Genomic DNA, 11014 nt, shown 5'->3' with positions numbered 1-11014 from the left:
CACCGTTGCTGCCATAGCTGGCTTGAGGTTCCCTTGGGAAGCATCCCAGGACTTCTTTAACAGTGAGTCCATCCGCCTGTCCATTGGGTCTGAAAGGACCCCCATGTCCTCAAACGCCAAGTCCGTATGTCGGGATACCTGCGAGAAGGCAGCATCCAGTTTGGGGGATTTGTTCCATACTAAAGCCTCCTCTTCAGAAAAAGGAAATCTTCTCTTCAACGAGTTTGAGAAGAAAGGTTTCCTTTCTGGATCCTGACACTCTTTTTTGATGGCATTGACCAGGACTTCATGGACTGGGAAAACCTTTCTCTTTTGTTCTCCCAAGCCACTGTACATCTGGTCATGGAGTGACAGTGTCTTTTTCTCCTCAGCTATCCCTAAAGTAGTGTGGATAGTTTCCAACAATTCTTCCACCTCTTCAAGGGAAAGCTTGTAGCGAGAGACCTTTGAGGGCCCTGCCTCTGTCCCCTCACCATCTGACTCCTCTTGGGAGCTAGAAGCGGCACTATCTTGCTCCTCCTCAGCGTCCTCTCTGATGTCCGCAGGTTTCTCTCTACTCACAGAGGGAAGAACCTCCGGATTCGGTGGAATTAACTGTTGCGCTACAGAAGGGCTGCTTTGGGGCAACTGAAAATTAGCAAAGATATCTTTAAAGGATTGAAAGGTGCCAGAAAGCTCTTTCATAGAAGCTGCTAATTCAGATGCCTGCTCTGCCTCCCTTTCCTTAACCAGCCCCTCAATACATCTCCTGCAAAGTGCTTTGTTCCAATTCTCACTAAGGGAAGATCTGCAGGAAGGGCATTTCTTCTTGCTGTGGGCTGATTTTTCTGTGGATTTCTGAAAAACACAGAAGAAAAGTGGAGGCTAAATGAGAGAGAGCCCAGCGCTTTAACACAGGTAACCACCAGGAGTGTTCCAGGACCAACCACCACCAGGGTTCTAGACACACTACAGAGACAAACTCCCCGACCACCAGGAGAAGAAAAAATGACAAAATCACCAGTGAAGCTGTGTAACATAAGGGAACACCACCCCAGGGTTCTCCTTACCTTAGAGTGGCTGGTGCTGTCGTCGTCCGGAGGTGCACGAGAAGCCTCTGCTTCTGACATCTCGCTGAGGAATGTGGTCGCGACTGCCTCCAAAAACGCCGACACTACGGCTGAGAAGAGAGAGGCCGCACCAGCCCAGCGTCAGGCCTTTTCACACTGCAGCGTCTGGGACCAGTGACGCGTATCCGGCGGAAGTGCCCGCCCCCCCGGAACTGACGTCACTCGTCATCCGGTCCGGCCCAGCTTCCTGGCCGACTGTGATTTCTCACAGGGAGTGTGCACACCGCCTGCAGCGCCACCCCTGTGCGAATAGTAAAACAGACCTCCGCGGTTGAAAACCACCCCAGGAATGTCCGCGGGACGCTACACGGCGATGTCCTGGGTAAGTAGCTTCCCCAGCCAGCCAGGACGCCATGTTTCAGAAAAATAGCCCTGAGCCCAGGGAGAACGGGTCCCCCCTCTCAGGAAATTTGGCCTCAGCTTCCCCAGCTGTCTGGCCCTTGGCCCCAAGCGGTGTCTCCCCTCCGGAGGAAACACCATAAACTGAGGAGCTGAGGGAGGATGAGGCTTAAATTCCTAATTGGAAGGCTGTGTTTCCTGTGAGGGGAGGAGCCTGTGTCTCTCTACAGTACCTGTCCTGAAAGACGAACAGGGAAAACTATATTTATTCATATGTTAAAAATCGAACAAAAGTGGACAAGATTGGATAGCAAAATTGGATAGAGCATGAGTTGCAGCAGGTACACAAACAGCGTTTACATATATGTAAAGAGGTACACAAGAGGTCACCCCCAAAATAGTGGGGCCAAAGATGGAATGACCCTACAGAGACCCAGGAGGGGTGGGGGAGTCAGTGGGAGGGGAGGTTTAATAATGAAGCCTGTAAGCAGAATAGTAAGGTTGATATTCTGAATATTTATATACATATATAGTGGGCGTATTTCATTAAGGGGTTATAGAGGCTCTGGGGTAGAAAGTAGAGGTGAGCGAAATTGACAGACATTGGCTAAGGGTAATAGAAAGGGGGGTGCTCAAGGGTACTAGAGTAGAGATTTGGAATAATAATCTCTAGAATAAGAAAAGCAGGAGTCTCCCGAAAACAAGAAAAAAGGAAAGAAAGAAAAGAAAGAGGGAGAAGAAGGGAAAGAAGAAAAAAAAGCAGAAGGAAGAGGAAAAAAGGGGGAAGAAAAGAAAAAGTGAAAAGGGAAAGAAAAAGAAGCATGAGAGTAAGGAAAAAGGTGAAACAATAAAGAAAAGTGTGGTGAAGTGTGAGGGTGTGATGTGAAGAGGGAAGTGAAACAAAGGTGAGATAAGGATGATGAGAATTGATAAAGGTGGCGTGTGGGAAGGCATGAAAGAGTGATGGGAAGGAATATAAGGACAGTGAGGGTGATGCAGACAAAAGAGGAAGGAAGGTGATGGACCTGGGGCAGGAAGGGAAAGGAGAAAAGGGAAGGAGAGGGATGTGTGCTAAAGGTAAAAGAAGTGAATAGTAAGGGAAGTGACAAAAAGTGAAAAAAGGCGCAGGGAAAGGGGGCGGGGGCCAAAGGGGGGGCAAGGGGAGTGACATAAAACGATGGAGGCACAAGGGTGTGAAAAGTGAAAATGGATGTGAGTGAGAACACAAGGGTGGGAGGGGGGGAAAGAGAAGTCGGAAGGGCAGAGAGGGGAGAAGGAAAAGTGGGGGGTGAGAGTGCAGAAAAATATGTAGGAAATAAGGCAGGGAGAAGAAAAAACGGAGAGGGGAGAAGGAAGAATGGGGGGTGCAAAAGAGGAGGTGAAAATTAAGACAAGGGGAGGGAGAGAAATGGGGACAAGTGAGAGCACATAAGGAACAGTGGGGTGAAAAGTGAAGGGTGTGATAAGTAAGGGCAGCTGGGCATCAAAAAACAGTAAGTGACACTAGACTGAATGGTGAAAAACACATCAGGAATAATATAAACGAATAGGGTAGGGAGAACTGTACCTTTAAATTGTAGAGACTTAGTCTAAGCTTTAAAAGAAATTAGAGAACTTCCTGAGCAGAGATCACTGATGTCAGATAGAAATGCTGCTGGAATATGAATAGCAGCGGCAAGCAGACAAGGTGATTCCCTCTATGAAAAAATAAAATGGATCATGTATAAAAACAGAACCAAAAGAGCCAAAATATCTGGCCAGGGAAAAGATTGTAAAAGTTTGACTCACCTATAGCACAGAGGCAAACAATGTGCTAGTGATTGGAGGTACCAAAAGTGATCCTTCCAAACTAGCAGAAAAGGCCAGATTAAATAGAGTGCAATTGTGCCTAATTAGGGGGATGGGAACGAGTATCACCTGGGGGGGGAAACGAGTGCCATATGGGGAGGTTCAGATCCACCCCCCTGCCCAAACACTTATGTCATCTCCCACCCACCCTGGTGGGTCAGGGTCCCATAGACGCACCTGATAAGATGCCAGGTGCATGGCGGCGGTGGTCTCCTCGGCGTGGACGCACGCCAGCGTCGTCGGCATAGAGCCGCCGCCCCCACCATACCACGTGACGGTGTGACGTCACCGCGCACGCGCGGTACACGCCACTGGGTGTGGAGGCGGTGCGTTCATGCCACCAGCAGGGGGAGAGTGCGCCCCCTACACATGAGGCGGCCGTGCACTGTCGCCATCATGTGGGGGAACGCAATAGCGCAACTCGTGCGCTAATGTCTCACCCTGCTGGGCGGTGGGCGGGGTGCTTCCAGAACTGGCAGCTGCGACAAAACCGGGAGGAAGGGAGCATCCGAGGCCAACCAGCAGAGAGACAAGTCACAAAAAAAAAAAAAGGGATTGGATATAAAGGGGAGTAATCCAGAAGAAACTTACCTATAGATAGAGTTGGAAAAACCTGAGAACAAAACGTTTTTTATTAAAACATAGAAATATGCAGTTCCACATTAAGATACACATAATTACAAAAGCAAAAGTGACACTGTCACAACATACATGTGAATCTCAACAGTACTGCCATCACATACTTGTCCTATGTACATATGTACTACAGGTATATTCCGAATTGTATAGAGTATTATTCTAAAAGAGCATGAGATGTGGTAGAGTGACAGATAATAAGGGGCGGGCAGAGAGCATATGTCACATGGACACCTGGCGATATATATTTTGCAGGAGTCTGGAAACTGATATAATCACATTGTTCCAAATATTTATTAGATAATTGGGTACTCGGACCAAACAAAATTAAAATTCTAGTAAGCATAATAAGCATAAATCAAAAATAGGTAAATACGAAAGGATTTCTCAGGAGTAGGGATGAGCCGAACATACCCGGGTTCGGTTCGCATCAGAACGTTCGAACAGACCGCGGGTTCGCGCGAACATTTAGAACCCCATTGAAGTCTATGGGACTCGAACGTTCGAATTCAAAAACGATCATTTTAAAGACCAATATTCAATTTAATGTTGGTAAACGTCTTTCAGAACCCGGGTCTTGCCCCAGGGAACATGTATCAATCGAAAAAAATATTTTAAAAACGGACGTTTTTGCGGAGCAGCGATTTTAATGATGTTTAAAGTGAAAAAAAAAAAACGAAAAATTCCTTCAAATATCACACCTGCTGTGTGTCTCTAGTAGTGGCACATGTTTAGAAATGTCCCTGCACAACATTAAATTATTATAAGAACAAAGTAATTTAATACTGGTTGTGCACGTGCTGTGTGGGAACAATATCTCGATTATTTTAGGGGTGGTGGGGGGGTGGCATTATCTTTTTGGGAAAGCAAAATTGTAGAAAAAAGGGCACCCCTCAAACATACTGTAATTGTAGCGCAACAAAGAGCCACGTGCAAAGTATTGCATCAAAAATTGTTATTAGGCGCCCTTGTTACACAGGGGCATAAAAATGTGTCCGTAGGCGCAACATAACACTGCAACCCCTCCCAATATCTGTAATTGGAGCGCAACAAGGAGCCACGTGCAAAGTATTGCATCAAAAATTGTTATTAGGCGCCCCTGTTACACAGGGGCATAAAAATGTGTCCGTAGGCGCAACAAAACACTGCAACCCCTCCCAATATCTGTAATTGGAGCGCAACAAGGAGCCACGTGCAAAGTATTGCATCAAAAATTGTTATTAGGCGCCCCTGTTACACAGGGGCATAAAAATGTGTCCGTAGGCGCAACATAACACTGCAACCCCTCCCAATATCTGTAATTGGAGCGCAACAAGGAGCCACGTGCAAAGTATTGCATCAAAAATTATTAGGTGCCCCTGTTACACAGGGGCATAAAAATGTGTCCATAGGCGCAACATAACACTGCAACCCCTCCCAATATCTGTAATTGGAGCGCAACAAGGAGCCACGTGCAAAGTATTGCATCAAAAATTGTTATTAGGCGCCCCTGTTACACAGGGGCATAAAAATGTGTCCTTAGGCGCAACATAACACTGCAACCCCTCCCAATATCTGTAATTGGAGCGCAACAAGGAGCCACGTGCAAAGTATTGCATTAAAAATTGTTATTAGGCGCCCCTGTTACACAGGGGCACAAAAATTGTGCCTTGGGCCACGTGCAAAGTATTGCATCAAAAATTGTTATTAGACGCCCCTGTTACACAGGGGCACAAAAATTGTGCCTTAGGCCACATGCAAAGTATTGCATCAAAAATTGTTATTAGACACCCCTGTTACACAGGGGCAGAAAAATTATGCCTTAGGCCACGTGCAAAGTATTGCATCAAAAATTGTTATTAGACGCCCCTGTTACACAGGGGCACAAAAATTAGGCCTTAGGCCACGTGCAAAGTATTGCATCAAAAATTGTTATTAGGCGCCCCTGTTAAACAGGGGCAGAAAAATTAGGCCTTAGGCACTGGTGGCGGGGGAAGCAGAAAAACAAAATTTCTTACTAGCTAACAGCATGAAAAGTGAGGAGGAGAAGGATATTCCATCAGCAGCACAACAGGACAGTCACTCAGCATCAGCAGTCTCAAAGGGATCTGATATTTCAACACAAAATTCTTATTCAGTAACATCAGCATCAGGTGCTTGGTAGCCGGTGTTGATCCAAGCCTGATTCATTTTGATGAAGGTCAGTCGATCAACAGAGTCGGTGGAGAGGCGTACCCTGTGATCGGTCACAAAGCCTCCAGCAGCACTGAATGTGCGGTCTGAAAGAACACTGGATGCAGGGCAAGCCAGTAGCTCAATTGCGTACTGTGCAAGCTCTGGCCAGTGATCCATCCTCAAGACCCAGTAAGCCAGAGGATTTTTCGTGGGGAATGTGTCCAAGTCGGATCTTGCCGCTAGGTATTCCCGGACCATGTAAACCAGACGCTGGCGATGGTTGCTGGAACCGGTCAGACCTTGGGGCTGCGGACTAAAAAATTGTCAACGCATCGGTCAGACGTCCACCTTCTCCACTGCTCCTTCTCTGACTCACCGAAGCCTCAGCAAGACGTTGTCCAGGGCCAGGTTTTGGTAATCCCCCCGGTTCTGGGAACGCATTGCACAGACCCTTCTGCAAGGCCTCCCGCAGTAGTTTCATCTTTTGCTCCCTCTGCGATGGCAACATAAGATCCGTTACCTTACTCTTGTAACGTGGATCAAGGAGAGTTGCCAGCCAGTAATGATCCCTCTCCTTGATAGCACGTACACGAGGATCCTTACGCAGGCTTTGCAGGATCAGGGAGGCCATGCAGCGTAGGTTTGCAGAGGCATTCGGGGCACAGTCCTCTGGGTCACTGAGGACGACAGGATCCTCAGCCACCTCATCCCAGCCATGTAAAAGTCCACGTGTTCCTTGGGACTGTAAATGATCCCTTGAAGACTGCTGCTGCTGATGCTGAGTGCTAGGCTCCACCTCCATGCTGCTGATACAATCCTCCTCCTCTTCCTCATCCTCCTCCTCCTCTTCCTGTGTTCCAGGTGGGCAAGCAGGAACAGTGTCTGGATAAAGGGGGCCTTGAGAGGTAAGGAAGTCCTCCTCTTCCTCCCTCTGTTCTGCCTCAAGGGCCCTGTCCATTATTCCACGTAGGGTGTGCTCCAACATGTGAATAAGCGGGACAGTATCACTGATACATGCACTGTCACTGCTCACCATCCTCGTGGCCTCCTCAAATGGTGACAGGACAGTGCATGCATCCCTGATCAAGGCCCACTGGCGTGGTGAAAAAAAACCAAGCTCCCCTGAGCCAGTTCTGCTGCCATATTGGCACAGGTACTCATTGATGGCCCTCTGATGCGTGTGCAGTCGCTGCAGCATGGCCAACGTAGAGTTCCATCTGGTGGGCATGTCACAGATTAGGCGGTTCTTGGGCAGGTTGTATTCCCTCTGGAGGTCTGTCAGCCGAGCAGTGGCATTATATGACCTCCGGAAATGCACACAGACTTTCCTGGCCTGCCTCAGGACATCCTGTAAGCCAGGGTACCTGCCCAAGAACCGCTGCACCACCAAATTGAGAACATGCGCAAAACAGGGCACATGGGTGAGTTTTCCACGTCGCAGGGCAGAGAGGAGGTTGGTGCCATTATCGCTGACCACCATTCCAGGCTTCAGCTGGCGTGGCGTCAACCACCTCTGAGCCTGCCCCTGCAGAGCTGAAAGAACCTCTTCCCCAGTGTGGCTCCTGTCTCCCAAGCACACCAGCTCTAGGACCGCATGGCATCTCTTGGCCTGCATTCCTGCGTAGCCCGTCGTACGCCTACGGAGCACGGCTGGTTCTGAGCCAACATCACCACAGGAAGAGGCCACAGAGGAAGAAGAGGAGGGGGTGGAGGAGAGAGGTGAGTCACAAGCAGTTGTAGTGTTTTGGAGGCGTGGTGGTGGAACAACCTCCAAAACTACTGTACCTTGACCTGCGTCCTTCCCAGCTGCCAGCAGAGTCACCCAATGGGCCGTAAAAGACAGGTAACGTCCCTGTCCATGCCTGCTGGACCATGAGTCAGCGGTAAGATGCACCTTACCACTGACCGCCCTGTCCAGCGAGGTATGGACATTGCCTTCCACATGCCGGTAGAGAGCTGGAATCGCCTTCCGTGAAAAAAAGTGGCGTTTGGGTACTTGCCACTGAGGTACTGCACATTCCACAAACTCACGGAAGGGGGCAGAATCTACCAACTGAAAAGGTAGCAGTTGAAGTGCTAGCAATTTTGCTAAGCTAGCATTCAACCGCTGGGCATGTGGATGGCTGGGAGCGTACTTCTTTCGGCGCTGCAGCAGCTGGGGCAGGGAAATTTGTCTGGTAATATCAGTAGATTGGCCGGATGTACTACCACTACTACGTTGTGACACACCTATTTCTACACCTTCGGTGCAGGCTGCAGAGAGGACTGGGGGTCTAGTGGGGTTTGAGGTCACAGAAGGGCAAGGGGAGGACCGCTTTGGTCTTTGGTGTGGGTCTTTCTGGTATGCCTGCCAACGAGCTGCATGGCAGGTCGACATATGTCTGGACAAGCATGTGGTGCCCAAGCGGGTGATGTTTTGGCCACGCGAGATACGCTTGAGACATATGTTGCAAACAGCAAAGGTAGGATCTGATGAACAGGTTTCAAAAAAGGCCCACACCAAAGAACTTTTGCTGTACCGTTGAGACACAGCAGCGCCACGTAATGCAGTTGGTGTACTGCCCTTAAGCTGACCCCTGGAGGGCTTCCTGCCTCTTTGAAGATGTGCCTGTGCCTCGTCCTCTTCCTCCTCCTCCTCTCTCTTACCAGGCACCCAGGTAGAGTCAATGACCTCATCATCCCCTCCCTCCTCATCATCACTGGCGACAACCTGGCAGTATGCTCCAGCTGGGGGAACATCACTCCCAGATTGTTGTCCCTCTCGGCCACCCCCTCTCCCTGGGCTCACATCAATGCCTTCCTCTATCAGTGTTCCGTCATCGGAGTCTTCAAAACGCTGCGCATCTTCAGCTAGCATGTACCCAACACTGTGTTGAAACAGTTCGGGGGACTCCTCAGGAGGACACGGTGGGACTAGGGAAGGATTGTGTGATCCCATTGTGCAGAGGGTAGAGGACGCCTTGGCAGCTGCTTTGCCAGACAAACTATAATCAGTCTGTGTGAGAGAGGATGAGGAGGATGAGGACGGCTTGGTCATCCACTCAACTAATTTCTCAGCATGTTGAGGCTCAACACGGCCAGCTCCCGAAAAGAAGGACGAGCGGCCACGGCCACGTGCTGAAGAGGATGCACCACATCCATCACCAGCGTTACCTCTAGATGCAGAGCCTGCTTGCCCTCGTGACTCTCTGCCTCTCTTTGTCCTTCCAGCCATAGTTATGCGTTCAGGTGTTATGTAACAAAATAGTCGCTGTCACACCAACTGCGTTCAGATGGTATTAAACAGCAACCACACAGTAAGAGCGACTTGGCTTAAGTGTAAAGTAACAAAATAGTCGCAGTCACACCAACTGCGTTCAGATGGTATTAAACAGCAACCACACAGTAAGAGCGACTTGGCTCAAGTGTAAAGTAACAAAATAGTCGCAGTCACACCAACTGTGTTCAGATGGTATTAAACAGCAACCACACAGTAAGAGCGACTTGGCTCAAGTGTAAAGTAACAAAATAGTCGCAGTCACACCAACTGCGTTCAGATGGTATTAAACAGCAACCACACAGTAAGAGCGACTTGGCTCAAGTGTAAAGTAACAAAATAGTCGCAGTCACACCAACTGCGTTCAGATGGTATTAAACAGCAACCACACAGTAAGAGCGACTTGGCTCAAGTGTAAAGTAACAAAATAGTCGCAGTCACACCAACTGCGTTCAGATGGTATTAAACAGCAACCACACAGTAAGAGCGACTTGGCTCAAGTGTAAAGTAACAAAATAGTCGCTGTCACACCAACTGCGTTCAGATGGTATTAAACAGCAACCACACAGTAAGAGCGACTTGGCTCAAGTGTAAAGTAACAAAATAGTCGCAGTCACACCAACTGCGTTCAGATGGTATTAAACAGCAACCACACAGTAAGAGCGACTTGGCTCAAGTGTAAAGTAACAAAATAGTCGCAGTCACACCAACTGCGTTCAGATGGTATTAAACAGCAACCACACAGTAAGAGCGACTTGGCTCAAGTGTAAAGTAACAAAATAGTCGCAGTCACACCAACTGCGTTCAGATGGTATTAAACAGCAACCACACAGTAAGAGCGACTTGGCTCAAGTGTTATGTAACAAAATAGTCGCTGTCACACCAACTGCGTTCAGATGGTATTAAACAGCAACCACACAGTAAGAGCGACTTGGCTCAAGTGTTATGTAACAAAATAGTCGCTGTCACACCAACTGCTTTCAGATGGTATTAAACAGCAACCACACAGTAAGAGCGACTTGGCTCAAGTGTTATGTAACAAAATAGTCGCTGTCACACCAACTGCTTTCAGATGGTATTAAACAGCAACCACACAGTAAGAGCGACTTGGCTCAAGTGTAAAGTAACAAAATAGTCGCTGTCACACCAACTGCGTTCAGATGGTATTAAACAGCAACCACACAGTAAGAGCGACTTGGCTCAAGTGTTATGTAACAAAATAGTCGCTGTCACACCAACTGCTTTCAGATGGTATTAAACAGCAACCACACAGTAAGAGCGACTTGGCTCAAGTGTAAAGTAACAAAATAGTCGCAGTCACACCAACTGCGTTCAGATGGTATTAAACAGCAACCACACAGTAAGAGCGACTTGGCTCAAGTGTAAAGTAACAAAATAGTCGCTGTCACACCAACTGCTTTCAGATGGTATTAAACAGCAACCACACAGTAAGAGCGACTTGGCTCAAGTGTAAAGTAACAAAATAGTCGCAGTGACACCAACTGCCTTTAGTTGCTATTAAACAGCACGCACGCAGTAATAGCGACTGCGGTCAAATGCGATTTAACAGCACGCACGCAGTGACACCAACTGCCTTTAGTTGCTATTAAACAGCACGCACGCAGTAATAGCCACTGCGGTCAAATGCGATTTAACAGCACGCACGCAGTGA

This window comes from Rana temporaria, chromosome 12 (genome assembly GCF_905171775.1).
Source record: "Rana temporaria chromosome 12, aRanTem1.1, whole genome shotgun sequence".
Lineage (NCBI taxonomy): Eukaryota > Metazoa > Chordata > Amphibia > Anura > Ranidae > Rana > Rana temporaria.
The sequence above is the reverse complement of the archived record's forward strand: the minus strand, read 5'-3'. Positions refer to the sequence as shown.